Genomic DNA, 22,944 nt, shown 5'->3' with positions numbered 1-22,944 from the left:
CAACATACGTGAGTTTCAGCTCGATCCAACGGTCCGAACATATCAAACCCTAAAATCGCACAATAGGTTCGAACCGTTCGAGACTCAAACGATAACCAAATTCCAATCCGAGCACACCTACGCGCTCGTGACAACGAAATGTTTGCACTGGGACAAAATGCCCTATGGCACAAGATTTCACGCCACACCACACGCGCCGGCAGGGTGCCCTAAGCGATAACAATCACCGGAAATCCTAAAAATTAAGGGCCAAGGTTCCTACCCTAGGTTGAAAACATCAATTGGAGGCACTTTTGTTCTCGGACCTACCCCGAAAAACGGACGGAAGTGGCCGGAATTTCAAAACCGGCCGAAACCTAGGGTTTCAAATTGACTACCCTATGCACACAATGAATCAAATCCTACACAACCATCAGCTAGAGCATGAAAAATAGCCCAGAAAGCATACCTCAATTGCCGGATTTGGTGCCCCGAGGAGAGAGAACAACGGCGGCGGAGATTCGGCCTAAACGGAGCAATTCACGGCGGCAGGATGGACGGCACGGCGGAGAAGCTCTCGGGTTCGACGGTGAGACGGCAGGGTCTGATTTAAAGTGATTAGGGCTGAGGTCACGGCGGAGAGATTTGGGAGGTTTTAGGGTTAGGTTTCAGAAATTGGGGACGAAGGAGAAGATCGCGATTTTCAGAATACTTATTCGACTTTGCGCGACGAATAACGATATCCGTCGCGCAAACTTCATTAAAATAACCTTTGCGCGACGCAAAATAAACGCTTCGTCGCGCAATATTATAAAATTTGACCTTTGCGCGACTAAAAAACTTGATTTCGTCGCGCAAAGTTGTGAACAGATTAACCTTGCGCGACGACAAACTCTGCCGCGCATACTTGTCCAAATTTCAAAATTTTGGGATTTGATTTTGCGCTGGAAAAATCTACGAAAGAGATTGCGCGACGAATGGACGATGTTCGCCGCGTTAATCGCTTTTGATAAAAAATTTCACTAAGGCCGAGCGGAGGAGGGAAATTTTTCGAGATTGCGCGACGAATGTACCTTTGTTCGTCGCGCAATCCGCTTTTGATAAAAAAATTCACTAAGTGCTTTGGAGCGGAGGGGCGGGAAATTTTTCAATGAGATTGCGCGACGAATGTACCTCTGTCACGCGCAAAATCGCTTTTGATAAAAAATTTCACTAAGTGCCGGAGCGGAGGAGGGAAATTTTTCAATGAGATTGCGCGACGAATGTACCTCCGCTCGCATAAACCGGCTTTTGATAAAAAATTCACTAAGGCCGAGCGGAGGGGAGGAAATTTTTCAATGAGATTGCGCGACGAATGTACCTTTGTTCGCCGCGCAATCCGCTTTTGATAAAAAATTTCATTAAGTGCTGGAGCGGAGAGGGAGGGAAATTTTTGAATGAGATTGCGCGACGAATGTACCTCTCGCCGCAACTGGCTTTGATAAAAAATTTCACCAAGTCCGGAGCGGAGAGGAGGGAAATTTTTGAATGAGATTGCGCGACGAATGGACGGTATTCGCGCGCAAACCGCTTGTGATAAAAAATTCACTAAGTCTTGGAGCGGAAAGGGGAGGGAAATTTTTAATGAGATTGCGCGACGAATAGACGTGTATTCGTCGCGCAAACTGGCTTTTGATAAAAACATTTCACTAATGGATTATTAATGATTTTGCGCGACGAATGGATTTTGTTTGTCGCAAATGGTTTGCGCGACGCGTAAGTGTCTCTTCGTCGCGCAAAACCGTACCCTAGTACCCTAAACCCTAAAACCTGTACCCTAAGCCCTAAACCCGAACTCCTGAACTAGTTTCAATGATCCAACCGGCAATCTTCTTTTTTCATAGTTCAAGATCGTATACGTCAAAAATCATAATGAATGAACATTCAGAGATTGAGGAACGGGACAAAACGTTTCGACGGTTGTAAACAAATTGTCCCGATTCAACGGTGATTTTAGCTCCGATCTTGAAAATTTTTTACAGCTGCGGTTCTTGACCCTATATGAATACAGAGATGTAATTCGATCTTCAATTTCAGATATTTACAGTACAAGACATCACATAATCGTATGTTTGACTGAAGGAATGTATAAAGAAATTATTCAGTTTTTATGAATATTGTGTTTTTATGCAATACGCATTCTAGGAAACTAGTTTCAGTAATCTAGCCGTCAAATATGTTTGTTTATACTTCGAGATCTTATACGTCAAAAATGAGAAAAAAAAAACATTCAGAGCTCAAGTAACGGGACAAAACGTTTCGACGGTTATAAACGAAAAGTCATGATTTAACGGTTATTTTGACTCTGATTTTGATGATTTTTTACAGCTATACTGTTTAACCCTATGTGAATACAGTGAACTACTTCGATCGTCAATTTCAACTATATACGTGTGTATAATTCAGAAATATATATATATGTATATGTTTGCGCGACGGACTATTTTTCGTCGCGCTAAAGATACTTGCGCGACGATATTATTTGTCGCGCAAATTATAGAGTATGCGCGACGTGTACGTTATCCGTCGCGCAAACATTGCGCGACAATTATGCCTTCGTCGCGCAAGATTATTTGTATTCACATATTATTAATCTGAAGTATTATACATTACATATAATTACTTGTATGAAAGTATGATTTATTATATTTTCTTTCGATTTCAGAATGGAAGGATTGTTGATAATCTTATGTTCTTTGTATTCATTTTTTCGGTTATATGGTTTTCATTTTTTAAAAGTTTTTTGTGAAAATAAATTTAAACTTTATGATACAAATTAGTTGGCTATATTTATTTACCAATGGTTTATAACTACAATTATTTTAATAATGTTTCACTTGGTATCATATATAATGTTTGGATATAACAAGTACATATATGAAAACATTTGCATTACACAAAATATGTCCACTAACATAATAAAATTACAATAAAAATTAATCATTCATCATCTGAACTATAATAACTTTCGTTATCGCTATCATCACTTTCGGTCTCCCAATCCTCTTCCTCCTCCTCCTCCTCCGCCTCCTCTATAACTACATCATCGTCGTTGCTCGGGCCAACTGCAACATCATATCGCGGAAGATCACCGAGGTCAATTGTAATTGACTGAATCGGTATTTCGATTGAAGACACTCCTTGTATTTGAAATGGCTCTTGTATAACATTAGTATCTCGAAGTGTTTCCGCATCATTTTCCATTGAAGATTCTAAACGTTGGTCAGCTACATTGTTGACGTTGTTGTCAGTTGGGTCTAGTTCTGGTATAGCATACACGTTCCTCGTGATCCATCTTTTGAACAACATTCCAACCGCTTCCGGCTTTAGGGTCATCTAGATACACAATTTGTGTTGCCATGTTTGCCAAAATATAAGGGTCGTCATCATACCAAGTTCTGTTCATGTTCACAGATAGTAAGCCATGATCGATTTTAACACTTCCCGGCCTATTTGGGTTGGTGTCAAACCATCGACACTTAAACATGATCACTTGGTATCGATCTTTGTAAAGCAATTGCACGACAGTTGTGAGTTTGCCATAGAAATCAATGTCCGTACTTTCGCCTCCACGGGACATAGACACCGCTGTTTTGCGTACACAACTTGTCATCTCGTGCTTCGGCCAAAATTTGACACCGCTGACATTACAACCCGAGAACAATTCAGCGCGAATCGGACCAAACGCCAAGTTATATAACTCATCACTGTAAGTTGGGGAATTCGATGATTTCAACTTATTCACCTAATATTATACAAAACCATTCATATGTTAGTCTGACAAAATCTATTAACAAAATTTATATTTCTCAAATAACAAACACTGATAACTTACAGAATCCAAAAACCATTGTGGAAACAATTCACGGTGTTTCTGAGCAACCAAATGTGATGGATGTTCTCGCTTCATCATCTCTTCATGCTCATATAAGTATCCCATGATCTCATCACAATTGTTCAGTACGAACCAATGCGCTACCTCCATGTCATTTCTAGAAAACGACTCTCCGCGTCCAGGATCTCCGAAGGGTCGTGCGCTTTGGGCAAAAACAGAAAGTTTTTCATTTCTCATACCTCCATCATGATTGCGCTGAGGACGATTGAAAACCGTCTCCACATCTTTTAAATACATTCCGCAGAAAGTAAGCGACTCATATTGAACCCAAGCCTCTACGATTGATCCTTCGGGCTATGCATTTTTTTCAGCTCTCCGAGAAGCCCGCCAAAATAAAACGATATGATTGAAATTAGCAAGCATGTGATAATGATGCATACACAAATGATAATGATTATATACCTTTCTATTGGATACATCCAATGATAGTTGACAGGACCAGCAAGTAATGCCTCTTCCGCAAGTGAACCATCACGCATCATACTTGTGAAGAAAGTCGAGGAAATATCATCTCAAACTTGTATAGGACTTGACAATGTCATGGCGCAACTGAAACATGTCCGTTTTGCAAAGTTTTCGCCACGCTTGGGAAAAAAATCTGGACAACAAAATGATTGGCTTCACTACATCTTCCGGCAATAGGTGTCGAATACCAACAGGAAGTAGGCGTTGCATAAACACATGGCAGTCATGGCTTTTAAGTCCAGTAAATTTACCCCAGTCAACATTCACACAACGTGCGATATTAGAAGCATACCCATCGGGAAACTTTACTGACGATACAAACTTTAGAAACTCTTTCTTGTCATTCGGTTTCATAGAAAAGAATGCAAGATCCCTTCTAGCTTTATCATTGTCCCTATTCATCCATAAACCCCTTCGTATGCCCATTCTTTCCAAATCAAGACGAGCTTTGATCGTGTCCTTTGTCTTCCCCTCGATATCTAGAATCGTGCCCACCAATGTGTCGAATACATTTTTCTCAACATGCATCACATCTAGATTGTGCCTCAATTTTAGTTTCGACCAATATGGGAGCTCAAAAAACATAGGTTTGTGCGTCCAGTTCATATGTGTAGAAGGTCTGATACGACTAACTGTTTTCCCAAAGGGAGCAAAATCCAACCGGTTAAGCTGGTCCAATATCTCATCACCGGACCATTCTCTGGTCTAAGGCGACGCCGTGTTCCCGTCGAACTCTTTATCTTTTTCCCTCCACTCATGGTCCCATGGCAACCATCTCCGATGACCAAGGTAACAAACTTTTCCAGCATGCCAACCAGAAGTTACATCTTCCTTGCATACAGTGACATGCCATATAACCTTTGTGCTCCACCTAAACCATTGCATATGCCGGAAATCATTCACACCCACATAATCTGCTGCCCGCAAAGTGAACATCTTCTCGCTTGATTTATCGACGCGCGAACACCGCTTGTCCACAAATCCTTCACCATCAACCAATGCCTTAAGTAAACATCGATTGACCTCCCAGATCCTCGCTTATCAAAACACATCATCATGTATTCTTTTTCATGCATTTCCAAGGCGGCAAATTATATGGGAATACGAAAATCGCCAAGTGCTGTGGTGTTGGTTTAGAACCCCATACTGGATTGAATCCGCGTGGCAAGTCCCAATCTAACATTTCGGGATCAGCAGAAACTCGGGAACGCTCGATCGAACTCTTTCCATGCCTCCCCATCTGCAGGATGCCGCATCACATCATCGCTCTACCCGCTTTTCCTGATGCCATCTCATGTCCGTGGCGTATGCGCGACATATACAATCGCTGCAACCTAGGTTTCAGGGGCAAATAACGCATGACTTTTTGTGGGATCTTAGTCGCCCTATTCTCGAGATGTCATCTTGAACCTCGACTCATTGCATATAGGACATGTATCCAACGATTCATGCTCTTTGTAGAATAACATGCAATTGTTTTTGCAAGCATGGATTTTTCATAACCCAATCCAAGACCATTCAACACCTTCTGCGCCTGTTTATGATCTTTCGGCAAACAATTGTCCGTCGGAAGCATTCTCTTGAAAACCCCCAAAAAGTAATCGAAACACAGGTTCGACATACGATACTTTATTTTTCCGCATTAGCTCCACAATGGCCGTGAGAACGGAAAACTCGCACTCGGTATAACTCTTGGTTGGCATTTTTTAACAATTTCTCATATTGTTCAAACTCCGCGACCGTCTATTGGTGTAGGCACATCATCTTGCTCTTCTTGATTCATGTTAGTCGATGCAAATGGAAAACATCTCTGATAATATCCATGACTTCATCATTACCATCCACAATAGGTTGAACATTGTCCACTCTTGTGGCATTTGAAGACGAAGCATGCTCTAATTGTTCCCCGTGAAGGTTCCAAATGCTATATGTCTCAATCATTCCATTCCTTACTAAATGAAATCCAACATTTTCAATTGTCTCCCATAACGTGTTGTTGCACCTCCTACAAGGACAACGGATTCTAGTTGCACCCGGTTGTGTCTACGCAAACTCAATAAAATCCTCGATTCCATCCAAGTATTCGCTCACAGATCTGCTCGGGTTTTGTATCCACCTTCTGCGCATACGGTTATAATGTCACCTTATGCCTCCGGTAAGGGTCCTATCCCATTCGAATGCATACTCCTGCCACGTAACCTACGATTACATGAGATTAGATTTCGACGCGGATGAATTCACAAAGATCTCGCCATAGCTTCTTGAGGTGGCCATAGGTATAAATACCTATGTACCACCCGAAGAACGTACCGAGATGACAACGAAATATCCACAATCGAAACCTAATCCTGTAGCCATAGATTACGTGACAACACTATGCATTACCAAACTGTCCAAATAATGGGACAATTCAAGAATTAATTGGACCGCAGTCATGCATTACGATCCATGCACGAAATCCAACTAATCTCGAACGGGAAACTAAGTGTTACTAAACATAAAAATAAAAGCACGAAGTTAATTTCAATTAACTTCGTACATCACAACAGATTGTACTACGTTACGCACAACATAATATAAATATAACTTCACAAGAACATTTTAAACATATATAAAACAAATAAAATACCTTCTCAATCGTTCTCCACCAATCGCTAATTCGAATATCCCTAACGAAAACAAATTAAAAAACCTTAGTACGAACTTAAATTAATACTTTTAAACTAATGACGAAAAATACTTACCCAATCAATGTATTGAAATCCCAACAGCAGAGAGGTTGAGAGAGGCAGAGGCGAATGCTTTGTTTTTGCATTCGCCTCTGCAATGGCAGAATTCTAATATGAAGAAGAAGGACTTTGCGCGACGAACATACTTATTCGCGCGCAAACTCCCGCCAAAATTATTCGTCGCAAACACATTTTTTTCGTCAGCGCAAACACCTGCCGACATCTAACTTTTTGCGCGACGGTACTTTCCGTCGCGCAAAATTTCGCTCGTGCAACATTGTCGCGCAAAAACAAAATTCCGTCGCAAGAAAACAAAATTTTCGCAGTAACGCTGAACTTTACGCGACGAAAAGTAATTACGCTGCGCAAAAAAATATCCCACCTAGGTCATTTTTGGCGCCAAAAAATAAAATATCTCTTGTTCTCTTACGCGACGAAACGCTTTCCGTCGCGCTAAATCGGGGATCGTTCTATTTGCGCGACGAGTATATCTTCGTCGCGATTGTTCCTTCAGCGACGATATTTCTCGTCACAAATGTTTCGCGCTAAAAATCCCCCGCTTTTTAACTCTGTTTGCGTGACGAAAATTTGTTTTGTCGCAAGCATATACATCTTGCGCGACGAAAAAGTTTGGTGGCGCAAATTTTCAGTGGATTGAGCGACGAATATATATTTTCGTCGCGCAAGTATTGTTTGCGCGACGAGTTGTTCTTCGTCGCGCAATATTTCGTCGCGCAAATAGTGAAACGTAGTAGTGTCGGCGAAGACCAGGAAGAGGCTCCATGTACACCACCTCATGTAAATCGCCATGGAGAAAAGCATTCTGAACGTCTAATTGGTGGAGGAACCAATGGCGTGCAGCAGCAACAGTAAGCAATTTCTTTGTATTTTCCTTGACATTGCTTTTGTATTTAGATTGCCATTCAAAGGACATAAATCTTTCATAATTATACATGATGAATAAAATTGCACAATCAAATAAAAATTCTTTGTTTCAGATAAAGCAATTTCTTGGCATTTTGGCTACAACAAATATATGTTTCAAGCCCCTGACCATATGTTTCTTTCACTTTGAGACAAGTTGCACTATTCCAAATCCTTAAGGTGTTGATTAATTTCATTAGAATTCAAAACATGTATTTTCATAACAATTGATCAATGCATTTTTTCCCTCATTGAATCCTTTCACTAGAACCATGATCGGGGCATGGCAACAACCGCGATTTGTGTATGATCTTAATTTGCAAGCTTTAGAGGATTGTATCGATTATTTATAAGTAAACATGCCATACAAATTTATAAAAGAGGAAGTGATAGAAAACCAAAAAGTTTAAGAAAAAAAAGAAGAAAGCATACATAGAAATGACTTGCGAGCAAAACTATATTTTTTTTCAGAGTACAAAGCGGTTATATCTTGGACTCGAGATGTAGGAAGAGAAAGGGCCTCAATTGACGGGTGATGCAGATGTGCAAGAAGCACCATGGCATGGGTGTAAATATAACTTGATCTGTAAATTCTTAGTTGAAATTTAGCTATTATCTGACAGTATTAGTACAAATTCAATTTGGATTGGGTTTGGGCCATTCGAACTTTCTAATTAACTGTGTTGTGAAAAAAAGAAATAAATCATATTCCAATAGTAGTTGGAAACCCTATTCCATGTTGTAGTCGGCTAGTAGATACACTAGTATATATAAGCGAGAGCATCCCATTCTACATGCACGCAAAATTTCAGTAAGCTCTCTTCGTTCATTTTAACACAAATTTGATCAATCACTTGATCCTTTTCTGCTCTTTACCGCTCTCCTTTTTGTTGTCTACTCATGGCTTCGGAAAAAAGTACACTGATTTTCTGGGTTATGCTTGCTTTATGTGGTGTTTGTTTTGGTGCTGTGTATAGAGTTGGTGACTCTAGTGGGTGGTCTTCTAGAGGCCTCGTTGATTACAACGAGTGGACTTCAACAAAAGACTTCCATGTTGGCGACACACTCATATTTTCTTATAACAATCAATTTCACAACGTGATGCGAGTTACTGACCAAGATTATGAATCTTGCAACCCTACCTCTCCAGTCGCAGTCTATACATCAGGATCTGACAACATCACCCTTGATGGGCCTGGCAACTTTTACTTTTTGTGTGGTGCTCCTGGTCATTGTCTAGCCGGACAAAGGGTTGAGATCACGGCTACCGTACCTACACCAGATGACTCATTTATAAGTCCAAGCCCAACACCTTACGGATCCTCTGATTCTGAAGAGATGTCGCCAAGCTCGGCCCTAAGCAGTGGTCATGCTCTTCATTTTTCGAAACTTGAGTTGGGGGCCACCATGTTTGTGTTATCTACTCTTTTGGGATTTGTATTTTAGAGATGTGTATAGTTGGGGATGTTAATGTTTTTCATTCAATTAATGTGGATTGGATTCATGGCTTGAATATATTGTTTAAAATTATATTTGTCACTGTGTACATGATGAAAATTAAACTAAATCGCACCTGCGCAGAAATAAACTTCATTATATGCTCTCTTGATGTCTATCACACAAGTTCTCTCTCATCAATTTAAGTTGTTGGAATACTAAAACCAACAAAAACTAAACAATGGTGTAATTTGTACTTGCAATTTTGATAGTCTAGGTCAAACTTTTTATAATATTAATGAAAAATAAAAAAGAAACTTCTTGTACTTTGAAGTTGCATGCGCTTAACAACTTCCCTCATATCATCACTCACTCACGCATGATACTAACAGTTAGTGTGTGTGCACAACCCTAAGGAAAACCTTTCGAGGTTGTGCCAAGTGTTCTAGGGGAAAAGACGATTTCAGGAGACATCTAGCTCGCTCTGATATCTAGCTTGTTCTGATTTCTCATTATGATCTCTCGTTCTGGTCACACGTTCCCTATTATATTCTTCGTCTTTTTTGTGTGGTATGCGAGCGTGTTTTGAAAAATAAAAAAGTTTAAACAAGGTTAATTGGTCACTGATGTATTAAATTAGAGAAGTAAGGCTAACTTATGTGTTCGTCACTAACTATATAATTTAAGTTATTTTCAGTGACTAATTTAAATACTGGTCAGAAAATTTGGTCATTAAAAATTAAAAAATAGGGGTCAATCATTTTAGTTACCATGTAGTATTATTAGTCATTAAAATTCACTGTATTTGTGATCATTATTCATGTGGTCATAAGGAAATTGGTCACTACTAACATTTTTTCTTGTAGTGCTAAAGGCCAAGACGATTTCAGAAGACATCTAGTCAACCAAGTCAACGTAGCCCACTATCTAGGTCAACTGGACACTCGGGACCTACAGCCTTTGATCTTTTATCCGGACATTCTTATAGGTTCACAATTCCACTTAACTTTGAAACAACTCATCAAATCAAAACCTCAAGAATATAACCTGTATAACATATTTCTAGAAATAAAAAAAATCTTAAATATTTGCCCCAATCCTCTGAATTGGTCTGAAATCCTCAATTCACCCCCAAAGGAGAACAACCACCAAAATAGCACTTGGAAACAAAGAAGCTTGTTTCATTTTGTAACCCTTCCGAGAGGGCTAAACTTGCTGGATGACTATGTATTTTGGATATGTTGTAGAGAACAAAATTCTCAGACTTTTGTAAAGGAAACTTTTTCATCTGAGCAAGGGAAATCGACATGTAAAACAAAATCCGAGCCTATATCAACACAACAGACAAGGATGAACATGTTACACTCCTATAGAATGTTTGGATGGCTATACTTTTTGGATGAAGCTCAAAGTTTGATAGATTATAGCCAAGACATAGAAAAACAACTTTCATGAAGGGTCATTAGATCATGGGAAAGCTCTATGCAAGAGTGACTAAGTTAACACTAAAGTGGAACCAGCAGATAGGAAGTATATGAGAAAACTAGTCTCACTTTGAATACGATTTCAGCTGATTAAAGACCTCAATGGTCTTGCCTTTTGGATATGTTGTATCTCTCGACCTTAGAAACAACTTGTGCGAAGGACTTAGGTGAAAAGAGCAATGGAAACTCACATGAAAAGCCAAATCCGTGCATAACACAAAGTACCAGGCAGAGATGAGCGGTTCATCTTCAAACTGGTTTTTCGGGTGATTATATTTCTTGGATTGGGCTAATGTTCGGATGTTCCTACTAGACAACCAGAGGAACAAGTTTGAAGAAGAAGAAATTTCGTTTTGAGTTCAGGAGAGGGGTTTTGAAGCAGTCAACTAGATTGACAGGTTTGGAACTTTTGAGGAGTTGGGAGAGAATTCTTTCGGAAGAGAATGGTATAATTGTGTGGGAGTTTGAAATGAAAACTGATCAGACTTGGGAACTATAAAGAGACAGGCGTGGGGAATCAAAAGAGGAAGGTGTGGGAGAGTCTGACCTTGGGTTTTTAAAATTTGACTGCTCCAAAAATTTCAATTGTGCCACTGCACTCTGTTGACTACAATTTCCTTGTTAAAAAGCCAATTTGAGCCTATTACATGTCTACGAACTCGTAAGAGCGAGCTCTATAAAGTGGTGCAACTCTAATTTCCAAAACTATTTCCAAATCAAAACTGACCAAAATACCTTAGTTCAAGAGAAAAATGTAACTTCGCAAAATGAAATAATTAGTCATGATGGGGTGTTACACCTTTCACGCCATTTTTTCTTGATGTGGATTTGGAGGAGATCTCAACGAGGAAGCTTATGCGGTGCAATAGCACTTTACCCTTTTTATTATATTTTAGATCCTTAGGCTCAAGTAACAAACTTCCTACAGAATTGAAAGAGACTCGAATGTTCTGTATAAAATAAAATTGCTATATCTTTGCAGGCCTTGAAAATCGAACTTGGGACAACTTATGAAATTGTAGAAGAATAAGAACAGCAAACTAATTGCTAGTTGATGACCTTAATAATATATATTAGCATACGCAAAATGTGTCTTGCGCACACTTAATTAAAAGAAAAGGAAAAACAAAGTCACGCAATTAGGGCATGTGCTCAGAAGAAATCAAATCAATAGTATCAAATAGCCACAACTACATGCATGGACCTAAATAATTATTTTGAAGGGAACAAAGTTTTTTCTGGAATCAAGCTATTATCTAGGTGCATCAAACTATTATCTGACAGTATCAGTACTAATGTAATTTGGATTGGATTTGGGTCATTTTGGTCCCCAAACCTGGATGAGGCATGAAGTCAATATTTTGACCACCAAATTTGAATCACACCCACATACGGATAAGCTGTGTCATGATTCACACTCTATAATGATATATATATATATATATATATATATATTTGTTATAAAAAAATAAAAAATAAATTTCCTATTCCAACAGGTAGATGGAACCTATTCCATGTTGGTGGAGTCGGCTAATGTTGGAACATACTATTTATACGCAAGGGCACCCCATTCTACTTTCACGCAAAACTTCTTTCTTTTACGCAAATTTGCTCAGCAACTTATCTCTCTCTGCTCTTAAACTCGCTTTGCTTTCTTGTCTACGTAAATCATGGCTTTCAGAAAAAGTACATTGATTTTCTTGGTTATGCTTCCTTTATGTGGTGTTTGTTTTGGTGCTGTGTATAGAGTTGGTGATTCTAATGGGTGGACTTCTAGAGGCCTTGTTGACTACAACGAGTGGGCTTCAACAAAAGACTTCCATGTTAACGATACACTCATATTTGCTTACAACAATCAATTCCACAACGTGATGCAAGTTACTACCCGAGATTTTGAATCTTGCAACCCTAACTCTCCGGTCGCAGTCTATACCTCGGGATCTGACACCATCACCCTTGATAGGCCTGGCAACTTTTACTTTTTGTGTGGTGCTCCTGGTCATTGTCAAGCCGGACAAAGGGTTGAGATCATGGCCAAGCTACCTACACCGGATGATTCAGGTGCAAGTCCAAGTCCGACACCTTATGGTTCCTCACCTTCAGCCTCTCCTACTGAAGCAATATCGGCAAGCTCTGCTCTAAGTAGTGGTCCTGCGCTTCATTTTTCGAAACTTGGGTTGGGTGTCATCATGTTTGTGTTATCTACTCTTTTGGGTTTTGTATTTTAGATATGTTTCTTAATATATATAGTAGGGATGTTAATGTTTCATTCAATTCGTGAGGTAGATGGATGTAGTTTTAATGTTTTGACTTATAACGTAGTTTTGAATAAATTGTTTGATTTATTATATTTGTCAATTTATATTGGTTTCTTCTCTTTGGTTTGTGCCCCTGTTGAATACTGAAAACAACAAATTTTTTAACAAGGGTGTAATTTGTATGTGCAATTTTGATAGTCTGAGTCCACAACTTATGTCACTAATGAAAAATAAAAATCAAACTTCTCGTACTTGTTGCAAGTGCTTAACAACTTTCCTCATATCATCACTCACAGCATGATAATAACAGTTTGACTGTCAACTACTGGATCCCAAAATATGTAAGTGTTACCCTCTTTTCGGCCGGGGCGGCCGACGGAAGGAACTTTTGGTCCTTCTTCTTTTGGATGCGGGGCGTGCCACCACCAAGCCCCGAAATTGGGCTTGAATGGAATGAGAATAGATGGATGTGTTGAGCTTCTAACTTCTGAGCAAACGATTGATCGACCAAGCAAGGAACCTCTTCTTGGCCTAGATTCTTTCACTTTCTCGGGCTCGAGAATGGTTAGGTTTCGTACGGATGTTTTTGTGATTTTTATGGTTTATGTAAAAATAATGCGATTAAACTAAATATGCGTATAAACGTAAAGACAAGAATTGAAATGCAATAAAATAAATCAAAGCGATAAATAAAGCGAGAACGAAATAAAAGCAATAAGAACAATAAGAACGAAAAGTAAATAAACTTGAAATTAAATTTAATCGAAGTGCGATAACAATTAAATGTAAAGGAATTGAAATAAACTTGAATTGAAGCGACAAGAAATATAAACTGAAACAAGAATTTAAGCGACAAGGAAAATATAAACTTACACTAGCAAAACGAAGAACTCACTACACTAGGTGCTTGAAAAATAAAATCCTAAGTCTTGGAAAGAAAAGTGCGAGGCGAAGATAGGTTTGTTTGTCTGTTGTTGTGTGTATCTGATGTCTTCATGGAGCAAGGTTTATATAGGGCACTCGTCAGCCCATGGGCTAGCCATTGAATGGCCAAATGTCAACTCTTCTTTAAAATCTTTCCTTTCGAAGCCCTCCTAAATCCGTGAGATTGCGTTGATATTCTGACAGGCTTGATTCTTCCTTGTTTTGGAACACTCGGAGTTACTATAAAAACTCCCTTGATTTCTTTCCTTGTGAGGCCCTCCGTCACGTGCACATTATCCTCCGAAAATCTAGAATAGGATGGGAAGGGCTTCAATTTTGAAAGCTGGTCGTGCCCAACAGTTTCCTTAGTTTACACATATTTGTATATGTATACAAATAATTATATATATATATATATATATACCAATATATGCATATATGGGAGAATGAATCAAGACAGCTTGGTTGAAATGCCTGGCCCATGCGGATGGGCTCATAAAGTGAAGCCATCCATTGTGATATACAATATTAATATATATATATATATTAGGTCAATAAGTTGGCAGCCGCATTCATCCCTTTTATGCCCAGCCGCATATTCATCCGGCCGCACTAAATTGTGTCCAGCTGCCTATTCATCACACCCGGCCGCATCTTCCAATTCTGGCCGTGCCAACAGAACAATCCATATGCACTAGCCCAGCCGCAATTCTTCTCGTGCCCATCCAATATCCCGTGCCCGGATTAGGTGGGTTTCCACCACCCCCAAACAGTAAGTTCCGAAATATTCTGAAAATGATGAGTTTTCTGAATCGGAATGGATGTTGAAATTCAGAAATTTTTTGGAACAGAATTGGGAGTTTTCATTTTGAAATTTTTTGGACTAGAATTGAAATCCCCTTATTCTGATTCGTCCAATCAAGCCTTTCAAAATTAAATTATACATGATGAATAAATTTGCACAATCAAATAAAAATTCTTTATTTTAGTCAAGCAATTTCTCGTCATTTTGGCTACAGATACAGTGGGGGCAGTGTCATAGAGAGTGGTTAATAAAGTCCTTATGGAATTCTGATAAGAATATTCGAAGCCTATTTGGTTCTTTATGGCCTTGAAAGAGTTCGAAATATTAGAACTTTGCCCAACTTTAGACACTAGATATGGAGGAATGGCCATTTCATTTTCAAGGTGTAGATTAATTTCATTATTAGAAACCAAATACATGTATTTTCACAACACAGAGCAATGCAAATTTTTTTTTGCGGCATTAAATCCTTTTTGGCTCACGTATTGGCAAAATAATAATAATAATAATAACTCAAGTGAAATATATCCCCAACTATATGGGCATAAATCATTATCTGGCCATATTCCTTTTCACAGTTGTTATATTGGAAACGAAGGTTTATCTAGCTATTATCTGACACTGACGAGTACTAATGCGATTTGGATTGGGGTTGGGTCATTCAAACTTTATAATTAACTCTGTTGTGAAAAATTAAAAAAATCCTATTCCAACATACACTGTATATATGCAAGGGCACCCCATTCTACTTTCACGCAAAATTTCAGTCAACTCTTCGTTCCTTTAACATAAATTTGATCAATCACTTGATCCTTCTCTTCTTTTTAATCCTCTCTCGCTTTTTTGTTGTCTCTACTCATGGCTTTGGGAAAAAGTCCACTGATTTGCTTGGTTATGATTGTTTTATGTGGTGTTTGTTTCGGTGCTGTGTATAGAGTTGGTGACTCTAGCGGGTGTCTTCTAGAGGCCTTGTTGATTACAACGAGTGGGCTTCAACAAAAGACTTCCATGTTGGTGACACACTTACATTTTCTTACAACAATCAATTCCATAACATGATGCAAGTTACTAACGAAGATTACGAATCTTGACCCTGCTTCTCCTATCGCAGTTTATGCCTCGGGATCTGACACCATCACCCTTGAAAGGCCCGAAAACTTTTACATTTTGTGTGGTGCTCCTGGTCATTGTCAAGCCGGACAAAGGGTTGAGATTCTGGCCACCCTACCTACACCAGATGACTCATTTACAAGTCCAAGTCCGACACCTTCAGCCTCTCCTGCTGATGCGATGTCGCCAAGGTCAGCTCTAAGTAGCGGTCCTGCTCTTCATTTTTCGGAACTTGGGTTGGGTGTCACCATGTTTGTTTTATCCACTCTTTTGGGTTTTGTATTTTAGATTTGTTTCTAATTATTACAGTAGGGATGTTATTATAGTTGTCAAAATATATAGTTTAATAAAATTTGTTGACGCAGAAAAATGGTTTGGCACTTTCCCGCGCAACTTAGAGATATTGGGCCTTCGGTATGCTCTGGGCCTCAGGTGGGGCGTTCGATCTGCAAGATAGCAAACGCTCGGTAATACCTAGGGCACCGGTGTGGTACCGGCCGAAGGCAATCCGATGCTTAAGTAAGTACGGATTTAGTAAGTTTGAACTATAGATCAATAGACAATATGCCGTAAGTTCTGATTGATTACCTCCAAGTTGGGATAGTTGTCCTCTTTTATAGACCTTGGGAGGTGTGCAATTTGTTTAGAGTTTCGATGTGGGACTATGGATATCAATTGTGGGACTGCCACGTGTCATTGGGGGTGAGGATGCCCTAATCGTGCGATCGGTAGGCACGGTACTGAAGCTAGGTGCCGAAGGCTCCCATAACTCTAGTTTGGTCTACGTGTCCGATGTTCATTGGCTGTTCATTTTGGTATAAAATTGTTTGATATATTATATGTTTGGTTTGTGTCTCTGTGTCACTACTAAGTGAAAATTAAACTAAACCTATCTATGCAGAAATAAACTCCAATATATGCTTCTCTCATCAATTATAACTTGTTGGAGATCTCATCTAGTTCGAGAGCCTTACAAAGTTGTGATACGAGCGTTCGAAACCTATTTCCTCAGCTTTTGCCTTCAAAGAGTTTACAATTCGTCTGAAGGATTAGAACTCTGTTTTGAAGAAAAGCCGGGGTTTAGAGAGTATGCAGGAATGACATTTCATTTTCAAGGTGCTGATTTCGTTGTACAAGCATTATACATGTATCTTCACAACACTGAGAAACGCTACTTTTGTGTAGCAATGTTGCCTTCAACTGAGGGAACCGTGATCGGGGCATGGCAGCAACAAGGCACATGCTTTGTATATGATCTTAAGTCGCGACAACTCCAGTTTGCTTCCGAGGACTGCTCAAAGGACTGATTTTTATCTGTCTATTTGTGTGATGCTTTGAGATGTCAGTATATATGTAATTATCTACCGAAACTATGCATGTATGCGAGTAAAATAAGAAATAAGCGATCATCATTAAATTGAAAAGATGTCTCAAATATTGAGACTTTCAAGTTAGCAAGTGTTGCGGCAATATGATTTGCGCCAATTATGACGTGATTTGGTTGGATTACGGATATTAAAACCACATTAATCTCCACAAACTGTGTATTATATAGTAAATTGAACTCCTTAATTTATCTTGTGATGCATGCATATATATGTTATGCCTATAGCTTCACTGGAAAGTCCATGCAAGATCATGTAAGTTGACACACATGTCTCAGTTTAAATTTTGTCTTCGGAGGATTCTGTTCCAATACTGGAAAAAACATAGTATAGCCGTTCGGCTATACTATTTCATTAAAAAAATTTAAAAAACCCCAGTATAGTTTCTCAAAAATGGAAATAACTCAGTATAGCCGTGCGACTATACTATTTCCTTTTTAAAAAATTGGAAAAAACCCCGTATAGCCAGGCGGCTATATTATTTCTTTAGACCGTATAACCGAACGGTTATACTGTTTCCTTTTTAAAAAAATTGAAACTCCCAAGTATAGCCGCGCGGCTATACTATTTCCCTTTTTTTTTTTTGAGAGAAAAGGAAAAATCCCAGTATAGCCTTGTAACTAAAAAAATAAAAAATCCCAGTATAGCCCGGCGGCTATACTACTTCTTTCAAAAATTAGAAAAAAAAATACGAATTAAATACATTATATTTAAATGGTATTGCCGTGTGACTATACTATTTATATTTCATAAAAACAAATAATGAAAAAAGGACCCTCCTAGTTGCATTACTTTATACTTTATAGATATTAATACGAATAAAATACGTACGTATTTTATTCAGTAAAATTTTGGCAAACTACAACTTAAAAGTTCCACCGCAATGTAATATTTTAATATATATTATTTGTATTCAATAATATGTGATAATTATATGTATAATATGTGAATTTTGTAAAAAAAAAATATGTGCATTAAACATAAAAAATACATACGTAATGTTTAATATGAGTATTGTACATTCACTTTTTTTAAAACGTGAATTTTACCAAGTCCTTAAGACGTTTACAAAATATGGATGTAGTATTGAAAGATTAATTTGGTATATAGGTGTGGCTGTATTTGAAAAAAAAAAAAAACCAAGTATAACTGAATAACTACTCAGCTATACAATTTCTTTCTAAAATATAGGAAAAACCTCATACAGCCGTCCCTACACTATTTTCTTTTAAAAAAATTGGAAAAAAACCCAGTATAGTCAATCGGCTATACTATTTCTTTTATAAAAACAATTATGAAAAATACCTTTCTAGTTGCATTAGTTTATACTTGATAGATATTAATTCGATATGTACATGTTTTATTTGGCAAACTTTTGGAAAATTACAACTTAAAAGTTCTGCCACTATGTAATATTTTAATATATATTATTTGTATTCAATAATATGTTATAATTATGTATATAATATGTGAATTTAAAAAAAAATATGTGTATTAAACATGAAAAATACATCCGTAATGTTCAATAAGAGTATTGTACCTTTGCTTTTGAAAAAACGTGAATTTTACGAAGTCCTTATAACATTTATAAAATACGGATGTAGTATTGAAATATTATCTTGGTATAGCAGTGTGGCTATATATATATTTTTTGAAAAAATTTGTTTTGGGGTGGAGGGGAACCTAGTATAGCCGCCCGGCTATACTTATAGCCGTGCGGCGATACTATTTCTTTCTAAAAAAAATAAAAACCTGAGTATAGCCGAGGGCGGGGCTATAATATTTCTTTAAAAAAAAAATTTGAAAACCCCAGTACAGCCGGGTGGCTATAATAGCCCAGCGGCTATACTATTTAATGGAAAAAATATAATAAAACCGTTATAGCCGTACGGCTATACGATTTCTTCCTTAAAATTTGGGAAAAAACATGTATAGCCGTTTAAAAAATTGGCAAAAACCCGGTATAGCCGACCGGCTATACTATTTCTTTTAATACCTCAAAAACAATTGGAAAAAGCCCCATATAGCCGTGCGGCTATACTATTTCTTTGAAGAGGGGGGGCAGAACGGGGAATACACAAAGCAATCAGCCATGGATAAAATCGTGATTTTACTGTGCAAGGAAATAAAAGGAGCTAGCTGAACAGTTAAAAATAGAGGCATTTTCGTAAATTTACTGTGCTTAGCTACAGGGATCAATTGGATTGGGTTTTAGTATATATACAATTTAAGGGTTAAGATGATTTGAATGAAATCTGATTTCAGTGCATGTATTTAAGTTCAAGGTCAAAGTTTTAGGAAGGAAACTGATCTGGAGGATCCATCTATTTCTGGAAAAAGTGAGGACATTGGAAGAAGATAAAATGTTTTCCAAACTGACCAAAATAATTTATGTTTTTCCAAACCAGCTTGGTTTTATGTTATAACCTATAAGTGCATGTCATACACATGGCAGAAGCAGAACAACACGCAAACTCGGGACAGAAGAAAAGCAAAACATGAGCTACACAGAGCAGCCACTCCTGAAAAGCTTTGAAGTGTCTGAATTTAGGTTCTCAAAACAACAGATCGCTATTTTTAAGTGCATGTTATACACATGGCAGCAGAAGGTGTTGTATGACCGAAGACCAGCATTTAAGAGGCTAAATAGCTGCAGGATTGTCTCATCACTTAAATTAAGAACCATCTTCTTTTTTCTTTTTTTTTTAAATTAAAATTTTAAAATTTTCAATAAAGCTCATTGCCACAGAGAAGCATCTGTCCCAGTTTGGATACTCTTGGTCTTGGTAGAGGCTCAAATGGCTAGGAAGCTAAGTAAGCCTTCAATAAAGAAACAATCATTTTTCAAGGTCCTGCTTGGCGACTTCTATCAGCATCTGGTAACATGCATCCTACCTTCTTTTCCACTTTTTCAAGTTCAATTCTTATATTCATGATCGAATGCAAGATTTCCCTTCTTTTTTGGTTCATTTGAATAAGATCTTAACTTTCTGTATGTGTTCAAGTTTAATCAGTATATTACATTCAGAGTGATGCACACAAATTTCAGTTGAAAGGTTAACTACCCTGTTCATGGTTTAAGTCCACTTCTTTTCAGTTACCAAATACTTAGCATATGCTGTTGTAGAACAATCAGTATAAAACCAAAATAACAGAATAATAAAAACCAACGAATATATTTTATATAGATATACAGAGGAACAATTAGAAGAGCAAACCAGATTTTACAAGGGGACACCATGGTTTTTGAGTTTGTGAAACTAAGTGTAATGCAAATTCCTATCTACAGAGGAGCAAGAGTGGGAGGCAGTGGGTGTTCTGTTGTACTCGTTAACCCCGGCCTGAAAACTTAGGCTATTTTTACTCTAGGGTATAAGTTTGTATCCCTTTTTCAGGCCGGGGTATCCCCTACCTAAACACGAAAAAAGTGATGTATCCCTTTTTCATAATACCTTGGGTTATAAGTTTGTATGACATGGCTGAACAAGGATGAGAAAAACAGAGGCCCTAGCAAGCAATCGTCGCCTGTTCTGCGTTTCCCCTGCCGATAAAACTTACCCACAAAAGCTAGCTACACAGAAAACCCACGCCTAAAAAGCTTTGATCTTTGAAGTTTTCGTTGAAGACTGAAGACTTGGTTCAAATGGCAAGGAAACTTATGAAGCGTTCAGTAAAGAAAGAATCGTTTTTCAAGATCCTGCTTGGTGACTTCTCTAAGCATCTCATCTTTGCCTTCTTTTTTCACTTTTCAAGATCAATTTCTTTACAGTCTTGAACCGGATGCATGATTGCATGTTTTCTTTCTGTGTTTTTTTGGGTTCATACTTCAAGATTAATTGCGAATTTGAGTGAAAATCTGTGTGCCTATTATATTCATTGTTTTGCATATCAACTTCAATTAGCTCTTGTGGCTGTGACAAAGGGAAATGTTGATATTGCCACTTTCTTCACATCTTGTAATAGCTTGGTTAATATTGTTGGAGCATCGTGTAAGCGTCGTGACATGCTTAGAGATAAACTATAAAAGGATATTATGGAAGCTCTTGAAAAAGATACTCTTCCAACATGGCGAGGCTTAAATCAAGAAACTTGTCTTAAGCGTCCCGATGATACACGTTGGAACTCACATTATGATACATTACTTAGTATCATTTCTATGTTCAAATCTGTGGTGAAAGTGCTTAAGTTGATTATTGAGGATGGCTCCACCGATAATATAGGTGAAGCAAATAGGTCATTAAGATATATACAATCTTTTGAGTTTGTATTTCACCTATTTTTCATGAGATCTATATTGGGAGTCACAAATGATTTGTCACAAGCATTACAAAGGAAAGACCAAGATATTGGGAATGCAATGTCTTTAGTCAAAGATTGAAATGACTATGAGAGAGAATGCATTTGAAGCCTTACTTGAATGAGTATCTTTCTTTTGTGGCAAACATGATATTGAGGTTCCAAACATGGATGATGCATATGTAGCTCAATGTAGATCACATCAGAGAGCTCCTAGAATAACACATCTCCATCATTATTGTGTGAGTATCTTTATTCAAATCATTGAGTGGCAACTTGCGGAATTAAATCATTATTTCAGTGAGGTGAATACTGAGTTACTTATTTGTTTGGCATGTTTGAGTTTGGATGATTTATTCATAGCTTTTGACAAACAAAAGCTACTTCGTTTTGCTGAATTTTATCCTCAAGATTTTACTCCCCGAGACCTCTTAGCACTTAAAGATCAAGTTGTGACTTATATTCATCGTATGAGTACGATGAGCGATTTTTCTCAATTGAAAGGGATTGGTAGCCTTGAAAGAAAAATAGTGGAGAAAGGGTTGCATAGAACATTTAATTATGTTTATTTGCTTCTCACATTAGCCTTAACTTTACCGGTTGCAACAGCTTCTGTGGAGAGAGTATTTTTTGCTATGAATATTGTGAAAGGTCCACTTCACAATCGAATGGGAGATCAATGGTTTAGTGATAGCTTACTTATTTACATTGAGAAAGATGTGTTTATTTGTATTGATAATGACTCTATAATGCAACGTTTTCAGAGTATAAAAACTCGTCGTGGACAATTGTCATGTGATTTTTTCTATTAAATAAGAATTGTAATATTATCGTTTCATTTTTTTTTGTTCTATTTTGTGTAGAATTTTTTTGTCTTTTAGACGTTGACCCCTGGAATAAAAATTCCTGGATCCGCACTACTGTGTATAGTAACATATCTTTGTCCCCTAAAGAGATTTCTGTTCCGAAGAGTCTAACAAATCTTATATAATATAAAACCATATATCCCTGCCTACCAAAGTCACAGCCTTTGCCTCCTTATTTATTAGGGTCAAATAGCATTTTTGTAGTGTATTTTGTTAGAGAATTATCATGGAGGCAGGCGGCCATGGCGTTCAACAAGGAAGAAAATGGGGGCGGTGGAATAAACTGTTGGACATGGAGGAGGCCAAGAACCAGGTCTTGTTTTTCTTGCCAATGATTCTTACCAATGT

The 22,944-nt window shown here is 37.9% G+C and overlaps 3 pseudogenes; all 3 read left to right on the top strand.

Moving 5' to 3' along the window:
- The first annotated feature begins 8,874 nt into the window (after positions 1 to 8,874).
- On the top strand, positions 8,875 to 9,477 carry LOC107880689 (mavicyanin pseudogene; annotated as a pseudogene).
- Positions 9,478 to 12,622: 3,145 nt separating this feature from the next.
- LOC148918892 (mavicyanin pseudogene) lies at positions 12,623 to 13,302 on the top strand (annotated as a pseudogene).
- Positions 13,303 to 15,797: 2,495 nt separating this feature from the next.
- LOC148918891 (mavicyanin pseudogene) lies at positions 15,798 to 16,337 on the top strand (annotated as a pseudogene).
- The last annotated feature ends 6,607 nt before the right edge of the window (positions 16,338 to 22,944 follow it).

The sequence above is a fragment of the Prunus mume genome, linkage group LG3 (assembly GCF_029339155.1).
Source record: "Prunus mume cultivar Tortuosa linkage group LG3, ASM2933915v1, whole genome shotgun sequence".
Classification (NCBI taxonomy): domain Eukaryota; kingdom Viridiplantae; phylum Streptophyta; class Magnoliopsida; order Rosales; family Rosaceae; genus Prunus; species Prunus mume.
The sequence above is the reverse complement of the archived record's forward strand: the minus strand, read 5'-3'. Positions and strand labels throughout refer to the sequence as shown.